At 39.6% G+C, this 21376-nt stretch overlaps 2 protein-coding genes across 6 annotated transcripts in view; both read left to right on the forward strand.

Moving 5' to 3' along the window:
- The window catches only part of LOC131301151 (uncharacterized), a 99217-nt gene that overhangs the window by 44360 nt on the left and 33481 nt on the right, over positions 1-21376 (forward strand). Inside the window, exon 1 of one of the 2 annotated variants that reach the window (XM_058327332.1) lies at positions 20980-20989. The exons of the other annotated variant lie outside the window; for it this stretch is intronic. The gene's annotated coding sequence lies outside the window, so the exon portion shown is untranslated. Of the gene's footprint in view, positions 1-20979; positions 20990-21376 lie in introns of those variants that run through there. 2 annotated transcript variants of the gene reach the window in all.
- The window catches only part of LOC131301130 (uncharacterized), a 30336-nt gene that overhangs the window by 5492 nt on the left and 3468 nt on the right, over positions 1-21376 (forward strand). The window contains exons 1-2 of one of the 4 annotated variants that reach the window (XM_058327300.1): positions 19653-20040; positions 21223-21289. The exons of 2 other annotated variants lie outside the window; for them this stretch is intronic. The gene's annotated coding sequence lies outside the window, so the exon portion shown is untranslated. Of the gene's footprint in view, positions 1-19652; positions 20041-21222; positions 21290-21376 lie in introns of those variants that run through there. One more of the 4 variants, XM_058327301.1, reaches the window with a different exon arrangement.

The following is a 21376-nucleotide window of genomic DNA, read 5'->3' on the forward strand; positions in this document are numbered from 1 at the left end:
CGTCTTGAAAGAGAAAGAGACAAAGCCAAGGCGGATTTTAATGGTGCTAAGGGCAAGCTGCAAATTGCTGAAGAGAGCCTAAACCAGGCTTTATCTGAAATTGACAGCACCAAGAAAGCATCATATGAAGACGGCTACCAGAAGGGCTATGATGCCACAACAGCTAGTTATGTGGAACAGATGCCAGCTATACAGAACCAGATCTGGATTGCCAGCTGGGAAGCCTGTCTGACAAAACTAGGGGTTGCAGAGGATTCACCCTTCTGGGTTGACAACGAGCTGCCTAGCACCCGTGCTCAGAACATTGAAGACATTCAAGAGCCAGCAGGACATCCAGAGGAAGACTTTGAACAGCAAATTGAAGAATTTGCCAATGCTGAGGAAGATACCCCCACGGATGTGGACCCTACTGAAGCTCCTGCTCGGGATGTACCCATTGAGCCCATTAACTTGGAAGAGAATGTAGTCGAAGATGGTGCTGATATTGAGATCAACACTAACACTCCAGAGGTCCAAAATGTGGACTAAGCTGGTAAGTATATAAACTGTTGCCGGTCCTGTGTGACCATAAGCATATTTTGGCCCTGAGAGGCATCAGTACAATCAAATACTTTGTTTAACACAGGTATTCGGCCCTTCGTGGCATAACCTTATGTTTTGCTCGGCTTCCCTCGTTTTTTGCATTTTTAGATGCAAATCAGTTTTATTTAAGTATTTCATACTTTTGATCCAGTTTAATCATATATGTTTTGTTTGCATAAGTATTTCGTACTCGAGCAGATCCTACAAACATGATTTCTTTGTACTGAATCGAAGTTTCACGTACTTAAAAACATTTGTTTTCCAGTGTCTCGTACTGTTTTCAAGTTGAGTACATACAAGTGTATTCATACTTGTATTCGTCTTCAAATCTTTCAAGTATTTTTGTACAAACACTTGTAAGGTTCATATAATGATATAGGTGTTCTTTTAAGTTTCACATACTTAAGAACATATATTTATAAGTTTCACGTACTTAACGTTTTTAAGTTTCTCGTACTTGAATAAATGTGGCTATCATATACTCGTTATGTTTTCAAGCCATGCCAATAAACATTTACAAGAGTCTCGTACTTGCATTCGTTAAGTTTCACGTACTCACACAAAAACTTCTAAGTATCACGTACTTAGAACTACTCGTGTGTTGGATAACGTTTAAGTTTTCTCGTACTTTAAAAATCCATACAAGTGTTTCATACTTGTTAAGTATCACGTACTCACACAAAAACACCTAAGTATCACATACTTAGAACATCACACAAGTGTTTCGTACTTGTGTTTCAGTTTCACGTACTGAACTGTATACCCTGCTCTCCAATACGAATGAGGGAAACTAATCTCGTAGTTCGTATTTAAAACAAATACCAATATTCTAGATTAGAACATAACAATTATACTAAAAAAGTGATTTTATTCATAATCGGTAAAACTCAAGAGGGCGTTATTCGTACCCCTTGCAACTAAAATATAAAACAAGGGAATTATATTCGTAATTCCCACACAATCACGTAGTGCAAATCTAAAACAGAACTGAATGCTTCTTTTAAACAAAGAATTTTCGTAGATTATGGACATTCCAAGGCCTCAGAATTGGATTACCATCCAAATCTACCAATCTATAGGCCCCTATGCCTACAATCTCAGTCACTCGATACAGACCTTCCCAATTTGCCCCCAGCTTGCCTTCATTGGCCACCTTGGTGTTGCCGAGCACTTTTCATAGTACGAGGTCCCCAGCACCAAACTCTCGAGGGTGAACATGCTTGTTGTAGCTTTTCATCAGCTGTTCTTGGTAAGAAGCAAGATGTACCAAGGCTTTTTCTCTCCTCTCTTCGGCAAGGTCAAGCTCGATTTGAAGGGCTCTGTCATTGCCTCCACTTTCAACCAAAACGGTCCTGTTGGTCGGCAGACCCACCTCCAAAGGTATGACAGCCTCTGTTCCATAGGCCAATGAATAGGGGGTCTCTCCCGTAGACCTCCTAGGCGTTGTTCGGTGAGCCCACAGAACTAATGGTAACTCGTCAGGCCACTTTCCCTTAGCTTTGTCCAATCTTTTCTTGATTCCATCAAGGATAGTTTTATTAGACGCCTCCGCTTGCCCATTACTCTGAGGGTAGGCTGGGGTAGAATAATAATTTCGTATTCCATATTGAGCATAAAAAGCCTTGAATTTCTTCTGAAATTGGGATCCATTGTCTGTGATCAATGAGTAAGGGACCCCAAAGCGAGTGATGATGCTTTTCCACACACCTTTCTATCATAGGTTCAGTGATTTTGACCAGTGGTTCTGCCTCAATCCACTTTGTAAAATAGTCAGTTGCTACAAGCAGGAATTTTCGATTCCCAGTTGCTTTGTGCAATGGTCCCACGATATCCATCCCCCATTGAGCAAAAGGCCAGGGACTTGTCAAAGGCGCGAGATCCTCGGCGGGTGTTCGAATCATTGGTGAGAATTTTTGACACTTCTCACAAATCTTCACATACACCTTTGCATCTTCTTGCATGTGTGGCTACCAGTATCCTTGAGTAATTGCTCGGTGGGCAATAGATCTGCCTCCAGCATGGCTCCCACATGTTCCCTCGTGGATTTCATGAAGGAACTTTTGTACCATCTCAGGATGTACACATAGTAAATATGGGCCTGTAAAGGATTTCCTGTACAACTTACCCTCTGGGGACAACCAAAACCTAGCAGATTTGACCCTTATTTTGTGGGCCTCCTTTTTGTCAGATGGTAGTATCTCGTCTCGTAAGAACTCCATGATTGGGTCCATCCAACTTGGTCCTTGGTTCACGTCCAAGACCAAGTCTACATTCCTCCCAATGCTCGGCTCATTCAGATATTCGACTGCTACCCTCCTTTTGAACTCAGTAGGAACAGCCGCAGCCAACCAAGCTAATGAATCTGCATGAGCATTCTGTTCAGAACTTATTTGTTCAATACATACCCTCTCGAAGGTATCAAGCAAGTCCTTGGCTGCCTGCACATAGGCCACCATCTTTTCATTTCGAGTTTCATACTCGCCGAACAGCTGATTTACCACAAGTTGGGAATCAGAATACACCCTAACCCGTTCTGCTTTAAGGGTTTTTGCACTCCTTAATCCAGCCAGGAGTGCCTCATATTCAGCTACATTATTCGTTGCACTGAATCCAAGCCGAACAGATAGTTCAATCACAACTCCTTGAGGAGGAAACAGGACTACCCCAATTCCAGAACTAGTATTACATGCTGATCCGTCAACGAATAGCTTCCACTCCGTGGGATCCTGTTCGACTGAAGGTTGATCCTTCATGGATGATGTCTCAGTCACCTGTTCCTTTCTCGTAGGAGGTAGGGGAGCCACAGTGGGTGAAATTTCTGCCACAAAATCAGCCAACACTTGGCCTTTGATTGTTGTGCGTGGCTGATATTCGAGATCGTACTGGCTTAACTCCACGGACCATGTCGAGATCCTTCCTGAAAAGTCTGCCTTTCGTAGCAATGATTTTATTGGAAACTCAGTATAAACCACAACCTTATGGCTTTGGAAATAGTGTGGCAATTTTCTTGTAGCTGTCCTAAGTGTCAGGACAAGTTTTTCTAAAGGCACATATCTCGTCTCTGCATCCAACAATGTCTTGCTAACATAATAAATAGGGATTTGTTCGATCCCCAAATCCCTCAGCAGGACTGCACTTACTGCATGCTCGGAAACAGCTAAGTACAGAATTAAATACTCACCTGGCTGTGGTGTTGATAACAATGGGGGTTTGGCCAGGTACTTCTTCAGGTCCTGAAAAGCTTGCTCACATTCTGCTCCCCATTCAAATCCCTCACTCTTTTTCAGCAATTGAAAAAAGGGTCTGCACTTATCACTTGACCTGCTGATGAATCTGTTAAGTGCTGCTGCCATTCCAGTCAGCCTCTGGACTTCTTTGGTAGTTTTGGGACTCTGTAGTCTTTGTAGGGCATCAATCTGATCGGGGTTTGCCTCTATCCCTCTCATGGTTACCAAATGGCCCAGGAACTTTCCTGAACCAACTTCAAACGCACACTTTGAGGCGTTGAGTTTTAGTTTATACTTCATTAAGATTTCGAATACTTCTTTTAAGTCAGTAATATGCCCTCCTTTTTCTCGACTCTTTACCACCATATCATCTATGTAAACTTCCAAAGTTTTTCCAATGAGCTTTTTGAACATAATGGTTGCAAGTCTTTGGTATGTTGCCCCAGCATTCTTCAGCCCAAACGGCATAACACTGTAGCAATACAACCCTCGAGGTGTGATAAACAAAGTCTTCTCTTGATCAGGTTTAAACATAGCAATCTGATGATATCCTCGATATGCATCGAGAAAACTCATTCGCTCGTATCCAGAGGTTGCATCAACCAATTGATCAATCCTGGGCAAAGGAAAACTATCCTTAGGGCACACTTTGTTTAGGTCTGTGAAGTCCACACAGACACGCCACTTCCCATTCTTTTTCTTCACCACAACGGTGTTGGATAACCATTTTGGGTAATAGACTTCACGTATTGCTTTGGCCTCCAGTAAACGATCGACCTCCTCAATCACTGCATCTATATGCTGCACGGCTGCCTTTCGTTTTTTCTGAATGATCGGCTTGTGCTGAGGGTCAATGTTTAAATGGTGACAGATTACATCTGCATCCACCCCGGGCATTTCCTCTGGCACCCATGCAAAAACATCAATATACTCTTTCAGAAATTTTATCGATTCAGCTTTTTTGTCTGCCGGTAGTGATTCTACAATTAGAAAATATCTTTCAGGATCAGTCTCGTTGATCTGAATCTTCTCCAATCCTTCAAGCACTTTTTCAGCCGGACTTCTTCCAACATCCTCGATAGTTGGTTGATCAGGTATTTCTAACGTATGAACATGGTGGACTTTTGGGGTAGTTTTGATAATGGAAATCAAACACTGTTGTGCCACCTTCTGGTTGCCTTTAAGTACCTTAATCCCATTTGAACCTGGGAATTTCACCATCTGGTGATAAGTCGAGGAGACTGCTCTCATCTTGTGCAACCATGTCCTCCCTATAATCGCGTTATAGGAAGAAGGAACATCGACCACTAGGAAATCTGTTCTCAACACCACTGACCCTGCCCGAACAGGTAACGTTACTTTCCCTAGGGGCCAGACTGCTCCTGCACCGAACCCAATGAGAGGTGTTGTAGACTGTTCTAAGTCTGTTTGGGCCAGCCCCAACTTCTTGAATGCATCATAGTACAATACCTCTGTACAACTCCCCGAGTCCACTAGAATTCTCTCGATGTCATACTCTCCAACTCGTAGGGTTACGACCAATGCATCGTTGTGGGGTATTTGGACCTCCCTTAAGTCATCGTCAGTGAATGCTATGCTCTCATTGCACACATCATTCTCTCGTCCTCTCTTATTTCCCAAACGCATCACATGCTGATCGTGTTTGACTTGCCTCTGCAATAGCCTCACCTCATTCCTCGTATAAGGTGTAGCCAACCCATGTATCATATGGATCACACCTTTAGGGTTTTGTTTGTAACCCAGCTCCATAGCTTTCCCTTTTTCCTTTGGATCCTCTTGGATAAATTCCTTGAGATAGCCTCGAGAGACTAAATCATCAAGGTGCCTCTTGTACATCTCACAATCCTCTGTCATATGGCCCCAATCTTTGTGGTAACTGCAGTGCTGATTCGTAGCACGTTTTGCATCCTTGTCTCCGTTTAGACTCGGGGGCCACTTGAAATACGACTGATTCTTTATTCGATAAAGAATCCTATATATTGGTTCCTTCCAAACCGTAGTGATAGAAAAGAAAGCTTTTGGGTCAGGAGCTTGCTTATCTTTGTACGGCTCTTTCTTAGCCTGCCCATATTCCCTTCTCTCTCTATAAGTCTTGAGCTCTGGCTTCTCCACCTTTTTGGCCGGCACCTTCGGCTGTTCGGCAACTGTCCTGCCATCCTCACGGAGTATGTCATCCTCCATTCTGGCATGTTGCTCTATTCATTCCATCAATTTAGCCAAAGTGGCTACTGGATGTTTATTCAATGATCGGCGCAGCTCTCCCCGAACAGGCAAACCAGTCTTGAAGGTAGCAATTGCGTACTCCTCACTGCAACTTTCAATCTCGTTGAAAGTTTCCCAGTACTTCTTTGCATAATCTCTGATTTGCTCGTTCTCCTCCTGTTTCATGGTGGAAAGACTTTCAAAGGTCTTTGGAGCCTTTCTGCTCGTCAAGAACCGAGCAGTGAATTCCTTGGCCAACTGCCTCCACCCACGTATGGATCGTGGGGCCAGTTTATGAAACCAGGATAAGGCCACTTTGCCAAGACCGGAGGGAAACATCTTGCACAAGATGGAATCATCCACTTCATGCATAAACATAGCCTGTTGATAATGCTGTATGTGAGCCACGGGATCCGTATTTGTCTCGTAAAGTACGAATGCACCGTGCTTCACTCTGCTCGGCAACCTAGCCTTCTGTAGCCTCTTTGTAAATGGGGAGGCCGCAATATTACTTAATGCCTTACGTGCTGCTTCACGTGCAGTCACTGTCCCATCCTCAAACTCCTTGGATTTGTGAGCCGCGGCTTTGGCCCAATCAGCATCAGGTCTCTCATACCTGTCTCGATGATGTTTCCTTGTTCCCTCCTCTTCGGGGGTGGAACTTCTGTCTCTGCTTCTCCCTTTTCGTGAAGAAGCCCTTCTCTCTTCTGTTCGGCTTTTACTTCTTTTTCCCCTTTTTCGTGGAGAAGCCTCATAACGCCTCATGATAGGACTTCTGCTTCTTCTTCTTCGTGGATGGGTCTGCCTATGGACTACCAGTGTCCTTCCATCTCTTTGGGAATGCCTACGAGAGAGTCCAGAATCTTCTGGGTGCTCTCGTACCCGCTGTAACTCCTGTATCTCATACTCTCATTTTTTAATTAAACGAGCATACTCCTCGATTTCCCTTCTCTTCTTATCAAGGACATCGCCATCATCGTGTATGTTCTTTGAACGGGTAACTGACTCTTCTCTTCGATGAGACCTACTCCTTCTCGTGGAGCCAGTAGCAGTTTTGTCTCCTTTTTCTTTGGAGCTACCTCTGTCATGTCTACCAGTGGGCTTTCTCGGAGCGCCTGGTGGGGATTTATCTCTTCCCCCACCCAACTGGTCCTTCGGACTAAATGGAGTAGCTGGATCTTCTTCCATCGTACTTATTTTTCAAAAGGAAACTGGTTCGTTTCCCACAGACGGCGCCAATTGTAGGGGGATGAAAACAATTGATGCTTTCTGATCAACTGGATTGCAACGGCTTTCTCTTGCCTCTTCATCGGAACCCTAATTCGTCGTCGGAACCCTAATCTGCAAAATAGACAGGGGGTGAGCATGCCTCTGCCTCTCGTGGCAAAGGCCCTCCGATGCCAAAGTTAGTATCACGTACTAGCGATTAAAACCCTAATTATCAGTAGGATAGCATGAATGCAAAGTATTGCGTAGCTTTTACCTCTAGGTTTTCCTTTTATTTATAGACTCACGTATGCTTGCTGGCCAAGCATCCGTGTTGCCCTAGGATTCCTAAATCGTATAGGAATCCCAGGATATCAAGGATTCTCGTTTCCTTTATCAGTTCATTACTTTAATCCTTGTAGGACTCTTTTCCATATCAAGTCGAACATCCCATACTCGTTGGGTATCTTTCTCAGATCCTATATTCTTGAGATCTTATTCCTTTACGGGACATGACTATTCTGGAATTTTTCAGAGTATTCCCTTTGCTCATACTCTCGATTGGAGCTCCTTCTTTGTCCGGCCGTCTCATGGCCGAACAGACGGCTTGGACCAGTTACTTCACATGTAACTGGTCCTTGAGCCCATACAACATTCCTGGACCGTTGACTTCTCACGTCACTGGTCCATATTGCCGAACACTTGTTTAGCAGGATGACCGTCCTGTCTATATTCAAACTATGGTCCCACATACCATTTATTCGGATATCAATTGCATTGCTTTCAACCCGTGATCACTCGTATCACGTGCTAGGTTCTTTACATCATCTGTTCGGCTGTATCATAACCGAACAGTCTGCTTGGACCAACTACTTCACATGTAACTTGATCCAATGTAAACGGAATGTCTCTAACTGCCGAACAGTCAGTTTATAGCCATGACTTCTCATATCATTGGCCCTTAATTTTGCCAAATAGATTGCATGGATCAATGACTTCCCATATCACTGGTCCATATCGCTGTTCACCGAACCGCCCGGCGGTAAGTAATGTCGTACTTTACCACGTGCTCCCGAATATCACGTGTTCGGCAACTAATTGTACGTGCTCGGGAATACCTCCCTACAATAAGTAATCCAGAAAAAGCACCTAAAACTGACGAAATTCCACAAAATTCATAAACATAATCCAAATGAAATAAAATTTAAGTCAACCCAGCTGTACTAGCCTCCACTTTCTCTCTTTTCTTAATTAATTAATTACATGCATGGTCGTATTTCTCTATTACAATATTTTCTTCTACAAAATAAATATCTCCCTAGTCCTGACTATATATCTCCCTAATCCCTAAATTGGCCTAACCTACCTTCTCCTTCTTGTGCTAGTTATAAGCTAAAAGAAAATTATATATCAAATAAACTAAACTACTTCAATATCAAATTAAGTTTGAATACATAATGTCAGATCACATCTTTATAAATTAAGGATTAAAAATAATCACCTGCGAGTTCATCGCACGGGATATATATTGATTGCTCATAGTAATTTTGGAACCAATTTTAGCTAGATATTCTAACCATGAAGGCCTTCTTAATTATAAGTGCTTAATAAAATGGATCCACAAATTAAAGAAAATTGCTTAACAAAACCCCCTTGCATTGTTTAGTATAAAATAATAAAAATTAAGGGGGACTCCTGGAGCTAGCTAGCTGGCCTCTGGCGTCACTGGTTTTAGTCAGATTATTTTTTACAAGTCCAGTAAAAGACATGCATGTATACATTCATTTGAAATGCTTATGTTTCAATCAAAGGGTACTAAAAAATGAAATTGCCGCCAAGCCAACATTCATAAGTGCACTAGAGAAAGGGAAGAGGGATTCAATTAATTTTACGCGTATTAATTTTGAGTTCTGTTTATATATAGTTTGACATTTATAAGATTGGCTGGCTGGTCCTCGAAATTAAGCCTCCATCAATAACCTACAATTAAAATCTTAGATTGTTGGCTAAAATATCTATAACAGCTGCATGCACCCTCATCTAATCTTGTATGCGCATGCAGTTGCAAAAACAACTTGATATATCGATGGACATTTAACGTCGGGGCTTTTGTTATATATATATGTCTGTAAATTCAATCAGGATCATCCTATGTCTGTATAGTACTCCTATACTAGTGCTACTTCAAGAATGATGGTGCTGGAAATTTAATTTACAAGATTCTTCGAAAAATAAGGAAATAATCATTTTCTTTTTGACCATTTTTATTGGAGCAGCATATCGAGATTTGAGACAAGCTACTGCTATACTTGGTCGCTGCTGTTGTAAGCCAACCGCAACGGTAGGTACATCAATCGCAACGGCAGCGACGATGGAACAACTAGCTACTACTACTGATGGACCCTTGGGGAGTGCGACGATGCAATATCACGATCGCTCTGAGGGGCAGAGTCAGACGAAAGGGCACGAGGTCCGGCACTTCCACCACGGCGTTCCACTACAACCGCAACGGCCTGCCGTTGTAAGCCAACCGAAAGGGCACGAGGTCCGGCACTTCCACCACGGCGTACCACGACAACCCTTACAACCGAAAGGGCACGAGGTCCGGCACTTCCACCACGGCGTACCACGACAACCGCAACGGCCTGCCGTTGTAAGCCAACCGAAAGGGCACGAGGTCCGGCACTTCCACCACGGCGTACCACGACAACCGCAACGGCCTGGCGTTGTAAGCCAACCGCAACCGCAATGGCAAGTCACTGGTCGTTGTATAACGACAACCACAACGGCAGGTACGCCAACCACAACGGCAGCGACGATGCAACAACTAGCTACTACCATTACTGATCGATCCTTGGGGAATGTGACGATGCAACAACTAGCTACTACTATTACTGATCGATCCCAACTAGCTACTACTATTACTGATCGATCCTTGGGGAATGCGACGATGCAACAACTAGCTACTATTACTGATCGACCCTTGGGGAATGCGACGAAGCAATATTACGATCACTGTGAGAAGCAGGGGCAGACGAAAGGGCACGAGGTCCGGCACTTCCACCACAGCATACCACGACAACCACAACAGCAGGTCGCTACCGTTGTAACGCCAACCGCAACCCAACGACAGATCGTTGCCGATGTACGACAACCGCAACGACAGCTACGCCAACCGCAACGGCAGCGATGATGCAACAACTAGCTACTACTGCTACTGATGGACCCTTGGGGAATGCTTTCTTTGTGTTTCTTCTGCCGTTGGAATGCTATCTTTGTGTGCTTGTTGTAATTTGAATGTGCATCCATTGCTTTAATGCTTTCTTTAATGTTGTTCCGTTGCTTGTTTGTTGTAATTTGAATATGCATCCGCGACGGTAGTTGCTTTAATGTTGTTCCGTGTCTTGTTTGTTATTTCAATTAAATGCAGACTCTGTAGGGGTTAAATACTCAGACTTATTTCTATTTCGTAATCTATGTTTTTTTTGTTCCCTACCAAAAAAAAAAAAAAGTGTGAGAGAGTGTAAGCTAGAGAAACCCAGTTTCTAAGAGCATCCATGCACAATGTAATAATCAAAAATAAAAAGTTACTAATGTTAGCAATGCATGCTCAAAAAAGAGCTTACATTGTAATAATCAAACTTAGCAACCTTTTGGCAACTCAAAGCATCCACAATGTAATAATCAAAACCAAAAGATTGCTAAAGTTAGCAATGTGTGCTAAAAAAAGTACTTTCATTATAATAATCAAACTTAGCAATTCAGCGCATCCGCAATGGTAATAATCAAAACCAATAACCAAAATGTGTCACGTTAACATTTGATTATCCATTTAGTCCATAATTAAACTTAACAACCTCTACATTCACATTGGTTACTTTTGTATCTCTAACCAAAAAAAACTCCCACAACACATAATGCACATTTGTCCAATCGCAAATGAGTTCTAATCATGCACTCGATCACACCAAATTATTCGTCTCGATGAGACGATTCTAATGTGGGGTATTTTGATTTGAGTTTTGAGTTTGATTATTAAGTTTTGGTTATTGGTAAAAGTTGTTAAGTTTGATTATGAAATTTGGCTATTTGCTAAAATACTTGTAATTTTGCTTATTACAATGTGGGATATTTTTTTAGCATTCTTGTTAAATTTGCTTATCTCACTCATTTGCTTATTACAATGGGGATACTCTCATCAAATTTCGGCATTTAGATAATCAAAACTAGTAACTTTTTGTCAATAATCAAATTTATTAGATCCCACATCTTCTCAATCAAGTACAACTATCATTGGGAAAGTGAAGCTCACTCCCATAAAGCAAATGCTTTATTGGTAGGTGAAATTCACTCTCCACTTTGGCAAGTGGTTGTGTATGTAGTAATATTGATCACTTTATGGATTTAAACAAATGCTTTCCGCTTTCACTTATTTTACTAGCATGTCATTTAATGTAAACCATTAGATTGTGAAGAAAAAAATTGACCATTAGATTTGATTTTTGCCAACTTTTGGTTATGGACAAAAAATAAACAATGTAGACCTCTATATTGCTAACTTTAGCAATGTCTTAAATTAATAGATAATCAAAAGGTGATATGGCAATTTTTGGTTATCCAATTTTGATTATTACATTGTGGATGCTCAAATTGTAATACAATTGAGTATTTGCAGGGCCGGTTCATATATTTTTGAGGCTCGAAGCGAATTCCCTATGTTGAGCCCCTTACATATTCTTGAATTTTTTAAAAAAATGATAAGAGTACAAATATAACCAAAAAAAATCAAACTAAAAGGATACAATTATGACAATACAAATGTAAAAAGATATATTTTTTGAACGGTAGATGTAAAAAGATATTATTGCAAGAGTTTTTGAAGAAAATAACATACAATTGTGTATTTATTTGAAAACATTCTAATAGTAATAAGTAAATTATATTACAGTGGGGCCTTAATTTTGGACCAAAATTTGGGGGCCGAAAGTGACCGCTTCCCCGGCTTACTCTATGAGTCGGTCTTGAGTGTTTGTGAAATACAAAATTTGTGAGAGTTAGGTTGATACTCCTCTGTTTGCATCCGTTTGAAATAATTATCCTGTTGTGCTTCTTTTTTTTCTTTCTTCAGTTAGAATGCTTTCTTTGTGTGTCTGCGTTTTGTTCGAAATAATTATCCTTTTGTGACATGGTCACGTGTGTGTGTATGTATACACATGAATGTCATACTTTCCTAGTTTCCTTTGGAGATTTTAATTCTGAGATAGCACACAATTCAAACTGGGGATGGGTGTCTAGCCTTACGATTACTGAACAAACATTTTGAGACAAGCAAAAGTTAAAAAATAGACAAACAAACGGGATGGAGGGAATATAAAACAAACAAAAAAAAATCATGTTTTAAATGCGTATGAACATAACTTTCCATATGCCGTATAAAATAACGAAAACACTATAGGTACTGGGGGATGGGTGTCCAGCCTTACGGTTACTGGACAAACATTTTGAGACAAACAAAAGTCAAAAAATAAACAAACAAACGGGATGGAGGGATTATAAAAAAAAAAAACCTCATGTTTTAAATGCGTATGAACATAACTTTCCATATGCCGTATAAAATAACGAAAACACTAGAGGTACTGAATCTTGGGGTATCGAAAATGTACAAACGGTGTGTGGGGATCACTTTTGGGTCTCACACAAGTAATCCAACCCGTTCAAAAAATTATATATATTTTTTGAATGACCCTGTAAAAGATTCAGCTCAGTGAAATTTGTGTAAGGGACTGATTCAATCTTAAAAGTTTTTATTTGTGAGGGTTAAATGAGTGGGACCATAATTTTTTGAATAAAAGATTCAGTTCAGGGAAATTTGTGTAAGGGGCTAATCCAATCTTAAAAGTTTTTATTTGTGAGGGTTAAACGAGTGGGACCCACCCCTATGAGGCAGAGTGCCATGTCGCATTTTGGGACGGTCTCTACAAAAAGTCTGAGGCCACCGCAACTTTCCACCACACACTGTGTGGGACCTACTTTGGACCCACAAAAATACATAAAAAATACTTATAATGTACTTACAGATACCGTACGGTTATTTTCATGTAGAATTTTTGGATAGTACTCCTTAATTATGGTTGGTTAGAATATCAACAGTGGAATAAGTAAAAGTGAATAATTAAAACATTTCACAACATATTTTGATTATTCATTATAGAGCTTGTTAAAGTTAACAATGCCAAGTTTCACACTGATTATTTTTTGTCTATAATCAAAACTAGCCAGCTATCATTCCCTCCAAATTATTCACGCCTATTTCATCCCCAAAAATTATCCCGCTGTTCCCTCACGTCCAATTCTTTCCAGCTGTTTTGCCCCCTTGTTTTCCCCTCCATTCACGCCTACTACCATTTTAGTTATTTTGTCTTCTTTCATCCTTCGATGGAAACAGAGAATCAAATATAGAAAAGGAAACTGTAATTTGTCACTTTACTGAAAATATAGAAAAGAAAAAGAAGAGAGAAGATGGGTATCTTAATCCGGCGACGGTGAATTGAATTTCCTTTGAGAGGGACAACCTTCAATTTGTGGTACAAAGAGAAAGCAACGGTAAGAATATTGAAGAGGAAAGCAGAGAACCTAGAGGAAAGAGGAGAGAGAAGGCGCGTTGACATGCACCCAGTTTTTTTAGCCAACCAATTAAAGACCCGCAGGTTGCCCAAGTAGAGGCCTCCAGGTTGTGGTAACTTGTTTAAGGTCGGGTCCACTTAATTTGATTATTGGTAAAATATTATTAGTTTTGAATATTTAAGAGTTAAAATTTAATGAGTTGTTAAGATGTTAGGTTTGGTTATTCTAATGTGAGTACTTTTTTTTTTTATCAAATTTTGCTAATTTTAACAATTTTTTATTTTACTTATTCTACTGTAAATGCTCTTAGGAATCTATATTTGGTTCACCGGAATGGTATAATAGAATTGCAATATCATTTTGCATGTTGGCCCAATTTCGGTTCAATCTACATCCATCAGTACTCAAATTTCGCATTTTTATTTCCTTTCTCAAAGAAATTCATCGCACAATTTCAAGTGTCGTTACAAGGGATGTCAAGCTAATGATCCTCACCTCCTTCAACAGAACCAGTTGTACAAAACTTGAACCCATTTTGTTTGTTGTCTCTCACTTACGTCAAAACTACCACTCCCTTCCCGTTAACTCCTTTTGAACTGTTGTTGCTCGCTTTCGGACCTCAAACGAATCCATGCTCTTGTTCTCACTAATGGGTACCGCAGAAACCTCCTGTTATCGACCAAACTCATCACCTCCAAAAATGGACCATGCACGCCAAATGTTTGATGTAATGCCTGATAAGGATGAATGTGTTCGTTAATTTGGAACACCCTGATTCGAGGCTATGCCGATCTGGGTCCTTGTCAAGAGGCCTTAATGCTCTATAGAGACATGCATCGAATTGGGTTCCTTTCGTTGTTCAGTCTTGTGCCGTCCTCTCGGCCTTGAGGGGAAGGGAGGCACACTGCAATATGATTAACGGGAAACTCAAAAATCTGCATTTTGTCCATTTGAATGATTCGTGTCAAATTATTGCTTCTCCCAAATTTATAGCCAAATTATATCGTCAATTGAGAATTTTAAACCTTGAGAGGAGAGAAGATTTTGGGGTATCACTCAAATATATGTATGTACTCCTTTGCTTCCTACTTTCGGGAAACTCAAAAAGTACTCACTCCGTCCCTTTTTTTGTGTCAAGTATTCCATTTTGGGCTGTCCCTTAATAAGTGTTCATTTTGTAAAGTTAGGGGGGTAAAAGTTGGTGTATTGTCTATTTTGTCCCTAAAAGTAGATTTTATTTTCAAAAGTTAGTGAGTAAAAATGTAATGATGATGGGTAAGTAGGGAAAGTGGAGGAAAAAGTTGATGTGAAAGGTGTAATGATGATGTCTTTTTAATAAGTTGGAGTTACGAAGCAGGACACTTAAAAAGGGACGGAGGGAGTAAGAGAATTCATTTTTAAGTTGATAATATTGACACTCCAAATATTGATGCAGGCACTCTAAAATCAGTGTAATTTCAAACTCATTTTCCTTTGTTTTTTGGAGTGCTAATTTCTTGGATTTTTCACTTTTTTTGTTTAGAGAGAGAGAGAAAGAGAGAGAAAAAATTATTCTATGCCACTAGGCACAATCACATAGTACTTCAAATTTATTTTTCATCACACGTCTTTCAGTGTATAAAATAAAATCAATCTTAGCGTACATCAAATATGGGACCGAATAAAATATTAAATTATCCTTTTTATCAAATACCGTTTTTTCCCGTTCGATTAAAAATAAACCAGTGGAATTTTTTTTATTTTGTGCATCGAACAGCCACAAACGCTAGTTTGTATCATATAATGATGTAACCCATGAGTGGAACATGTAGGAATCCAAATCAGTTGAATCATTAATGCTATGATATTCTACATCCTAGGTTTTTCTGTTCCGTCATCCAGCTGACGCTCTTCATAGACCATGTTCAATCATAAAAATACTATTCTGAGAAAGGAAGACTTATTCGATGATATATATGGACTTGCAAGGGCAGAGCATTGGGTACAAGTTGGGCTGATAAGTTGAATCCCAAGGGTACTGGAGAGCGTTGGGTACAACTTGTTGGGCTAAGTTGACTTCAATGGCTTTTGAAAGTTGGAAACCTCACTCCTTATCATGTTGCCTCCAAGAGTAATCTTTCCTTGTGTACAGATCTTCCCCAAACATTCTAATTGGAAATTAAGGAAGACTTATTCAATGATATGGACTGACAAGGCGCTCAGAGCATTGGATACAACGTGGGTAATACCCATCTGATCACCCGCACGAATGAGATCCACTTTAGAAACTCGGGGACGACCCTAGAAACATTATTGCAGAGGAAGACTTGTTCAATGATAAGGACTCACAAGGGCAAAGCCAGGATGAGCCAGTAGAGGCGATCACCTCTGCGAGAAGGAAAAAAAAACACTAATATTATATGTAAAAAAATAGAGAAAGTGTGATGATAAAACAAACAAATAACCTTATGTATTACCTCGTCACACAAGCAAATACACAAATAATGCTATGTGTGCCAAAAAAAAAAAAGACATGACTTCATATGTGCTACTTTATCATCTTAATAATAGAAAAACACTCATATTATATTATTTATGTGACAAGAAAAACACACATATAACATTGTATATGTTCTTTATATGTGACACCAAATTAAAACATACCTCCATTTATACCAATTTTTTAAATTTTCTTTACTTGGTATAGTTGCAATAAAATCAACAAATATAATTATTTGTCCAAATTTATTCTCTTTAGATCACAAAATACCAACAAATATGGTTATTTTTGCGAAATCTGTGCTTTGAATAATTGCAAGAAAACCAACAGATATAGTCATCTGCTCAAATATCAATAATATGACCAAAAATATCAACAATATAACCAAAAATATCAACAAATAATGTTATATCTGCGAAATTTGTACTCAGTTCATCGCAATAAAGCACCAGATATGGTTATTTGTCCAAATCTATACTGTTTATTTTTCAAAAAATACCAACAAAAATAGTTATCTCTCCAAAATTTTGCACTATGTACAATTGCAATTAATAAAATTAACAGATATGGTTATTTGTTAAAAATTTGTCTTCTTTATTATCAAATATAGAGTTATCTATCCAAATATGTACACTACAGAATCGGAATAAAACCAACAAATAGGGTTGTTTGCTTGATTTCATATTATTTATTATCCTAGATAAAATTATCTTTCCAAATCGCTACTCTTTATTATCCCAGATATAGTTATGTGTTCAAATTTATTCTTTTTTCTCCGTAGAATAAAGCAACAGGTAACATTATATATGCTAGTCTAATCTTTGTATTTAAAAAAAAAAAACAGATAACTTTATATCTACAAAATGCTGATGACTTAAAAAGAACAATACAGTTTCACTATTTATGAAGATATAGATGAAGTTATACACACACATTTATTTAACTTTTCTAAAAAATCGTTTTCAAGAAAAGTAATGAACTAGTAAAGGAGATTCAATCTTTATCTCATGGGCATGTTTGGGCACCACAAGTCTATTCGAATCTAGTTGCATTGGGTGCGCACAACTCGAATACTATGGCCTCGTTCAACTAATTAAATAAATATTTATTTTTTAAATAAGTACTTATTTTTTGAATTAAAAGCAATGTATTGTGCGAGAATGACTTGTCTTATAAAAAAAAATTTAAAAATCAAGTCTTTCGCGGAACGGAACTTAACAAATAATGTTATTTGTCCGTGTTTCATAAAAAAATGGAGAAATGTCAAAATTCAATAGTGAGTGTAAAGAGTAGTTTGGGAGGTGTATTTTTGAAGCCCTACTCGATTGGGATGGGTGGAGGAGACTAGAAAGAGAGAGAAAGTGTGGTCTAGAATCCACGTACTATACGTAACTATATCTTTTTTTTTTTTTACGAACAAGTTCAATGCATTATATTAAAATCAAAACAGAAATAGTACAAAAATGGGACACTACTGGTTTCAAAATACAAAAACTAACGAAAAGAAAATACAGGAAAAAACAACAGAAAACAAAGGAAAAACCCGCAAGGAACCACAATGCCTGAACCGGACCCATCGAACACACTCATGATGAGGGGTTAGAGAGATTGAAGATGAGAGGGCTGGATGACCTACCGCTCTAACTCGAACTCGTCTCGCCGCAGACCGGAGGCAGAAGCCGTGCAGACGCCGTCTTCGTCGTCGGAAAGCTAATTCCAAAAAAAATCAGATCTAGAACTCCAGATCTAACTCCTGAGTTTAAAATTGGAGGGGAGAATGAGAAATCTCAACTCCCAAAGAGAGAGTCTCAACTACCTCACAACCTTGAACTCAACGAGAAAAGAAGGAGAAAGAAAAGAGAGGCCGAAGATGGGGGATTGAGTGGAGAGGAGGAAGGAAGAGGGTGGGGGAGGGAGCCGGAAGAAGGGGGAGGCGGAAAAGGGGGCGGCGGATGGGGTGGGGAGGAACCCACCCCGGCCCTCTCTCTCTCTGCCTTATCTTTCCACGCGTTGGTTCACAACTATTGAAATTAAAATGTCTAATATGCTTAATTATTACGTAGAACTACAGTACCCCAATATATATTTATATATTATATGGATATAGAGACAGAGAGAGAGGACTAAGGCCCTGTTTTTTAATTGGTAGCTGCTACACAGTAGAGAGAGACAGACAGCGACACAGAGAGGCGGGGGCGCAACGCGAGATAGAAACACGGTGGTACGTATTTGGGATATTTTTGTTCATTATTGGACCTAAGACTGTAGCACTTTAAAATAATGGATCCTGAACGTGATAGAAATATATCCCGGATTAAATGTTCCAATAGGCCACAGCTTGTGGACTCTAGCCCAATTTACTGCTGAGGGGGAGAGAGAGAAAGAGAAAGAGAGAACGGCAGACGAAGCAGGAACAGTAGCTGCAACACAACAGTAGCAACAGCAGCTACGAGCCTACGGTCACTGGTTCGATCCTTCCTCTTTCCGATCTGTTCTTGTTTTTCTTCTTCTTATTCTTATTTTTTGTTGGTCGCTCCAGAAAAAAAACCTTAGCAGATTGGGGGTTGGGAGAAGGGGGATAAGGAGGGTTAAAAACGTTTAATTTTCAGGGGATTAGGGAGGATAATTTATGGATAGAGCTGCAAACGAACCGAGCCGCTCGCGAGTGGCTCGTAGCTCGGCTCGTTAGTGGCTCGTTCAAGCTCGGCTCGGAAGTTAAATGAACGAGCTCGAGCCGATTTTTTTAGCTCGTTTTGTAAACGAGCCGAGCTCGAGTTAGGATAAGCTCGGCTCCCGAGCCGGGGTATATATACTTAAGTTTAGAATTTTTATTGTTATTTCATAATTTGTTCTTTCCGTTTTCACTTTCTAGTCAACCAAGAAAAGCGAAAGGACACGCACATCAGTACACTCCCGCTCCATAGGAAAATAAAAGATATATACCTTCACAATCAAAATATTTTTGGTTGTATTAGGCCTATGCGAAGATATATATACATTTTTCGTTGGTTTGTTAAGGCTCGTGAACAAGCTCGAGTTCGAGTCAAGCCAAGGCCTGCTCGGCTCGAGCTCGACTCGTTAAGTTTTCACTGAGCTCGAGCTCGTGTTCGTTAAAAACTTAATAAACAAGCTTGAACACCGTAAAGCTCGGCTCGACTCGGTTCGTTTTGCAGCCCTATTTATGGACACCTCAAACCCCAGCCTAACATAATACCCCCTAACCCCCCCGTAGTCGGTATTGCTAAAAAGGTCACTGAAATAATATCGGCAGCATTTTCGTTTCAAAACTAGGGCTTAGCCCTGGGCCCACATCCTTATAAGGGGGCATAACTACTGCCCCTTGCTAATATCTCATCCAATCGGACCCTTAGTATAAACGAAAATTACTAATAAAGGGGTCGATGTCGTTGTGACGGCCCAACTTCCTGTTGCTTAAGATGCATGATTTTAAGCATCATGCTTCTTTTGCAAATTTTGTCAACTCATTTTTTCTTCCGATGGACCATCGTGATCGTTTCAACATTCAATCATACCCCATCTCTATCTTTTAAAAATTTGAGTGTAATTTGCATTTCAGAATCCCCTATATAAGGCCGGGTTGTTTAAGCAGGTTTTGGATTTTCCTCTCTTTCTTAAAATCCATTGTATCGCTCTTCCTTCTCTCCGCTTTGTAATATTGGCTTCCTTACTAAATAAAAGGTTAGTTTTCTTATAGTCGATCCTTCCCTTGTTTGGTATCAGAGCCATGATAGCTTAAGTTAGTTGTTAGTGCTAATATGAGTTATTCCATCGTGATCATGCCCTAATAAAGTATATATCTTCATAAATGCAAATATTGGGGTTGGGGGGTTGTTGTGTGTGCATAATCATGGGAAGAATGATTTATATAAGCACTATCACCTTTAATATATTATGATAAAGAAGGTTATTTAGACCTGAATCTGATTGGATTAAAAATATTGAGTTGATTGGATTAAAAATATTGAGTTAATTAAGTATGCTAATTTGCAAGACCATTTAAATCATTGGACAATCCCTCCAGTTCGTTATTATTGCAAAAATTGAAATGTCCAACGGAAGGATCGAATATAAGAAAATTGACCTTATTTTTAATAAGGAAACCAATATTACAAAGCGGGCAGAAGGATTTTTGCAACAGTTCTCAGTTTTCTTTGTTTTTTACCAACTGAAATGTCCAACCTTGAGATGGATTCTTTGTTGTCTTTATTTAAATTTTTTCGCATTTGTTAATTTTACGCCAAACTTTTGTGGATTATTGATTCATCTCAATGAGAGGAATCGGAAGAGTAAACCTTTTTTACTTTTACTCAAATATTTTGAAAAATATTTAGGTGGTGGTGATGGTCCGCTGCTGCTGTGAGAACGGGGAAGAAGGGAGTTCAAATTTTTGGGGAAAACAGGTTTTTGGGTACGCAAGGATAATTTTGAAAGTTTAGGAGTATTTTGGGTTGGGATTTTTTAATTAGAGGTCGTCTTATTAAAAAATCCAATCATTACACTAACACCCCTTAATTTTGAACCACTAGCTGACCATTGACTTGGGATTGAAGTGGCATGGAGGCTATAAATATGTTGTGTGTTCTTTCACATAGTCTGCACTAGCTGGTCTTCAACTAGCTTCCAACTGGTAATATTAATCCTGCAGCATGTATTCCCCTTTTAGAAGGATAAAGATATTAGATACCACAAGATTTCTAGTTAATTTCTCGGAACTAACACTTGGTTTCTTCCCTTTCATCTGTACTTTCTTGCAATGCAAACCATGAAGCTTGATCTCTTTTAATTTCTATGACTTTTACGTACTGGGCCTATATATGTGCTGTGTTTGTGGGTATTTAGCTTTTGTTTCTTAATGTGTAGGGGATCGTGATGGTCGATTAGAACTGTGTTGTGTACGTAGTCGCTTTCTGCAGCCAGCATCGCACGAGTAAGATAGCGACCTCTTTGATCCGGTTGTATTATATATATATGACATATTTTCATTTTCTTGTGTAGGTACATTTTTTATAAGATT

Source organism: Rhododendron vialii, chromosome 9a, assembly GCF_030253575.1.
Source record: "Rhododendron vialii isolate Sample 1 chromosome 9a, ASM3025357v1".
In the NCBI taxonomy this organism is placed as follows: Eukaryota; Viridiplantae; Streptophyta; class Magnoliopsida; order Ericales; family Ericaceae; genus Rhododendron; species Rhododendron vialii.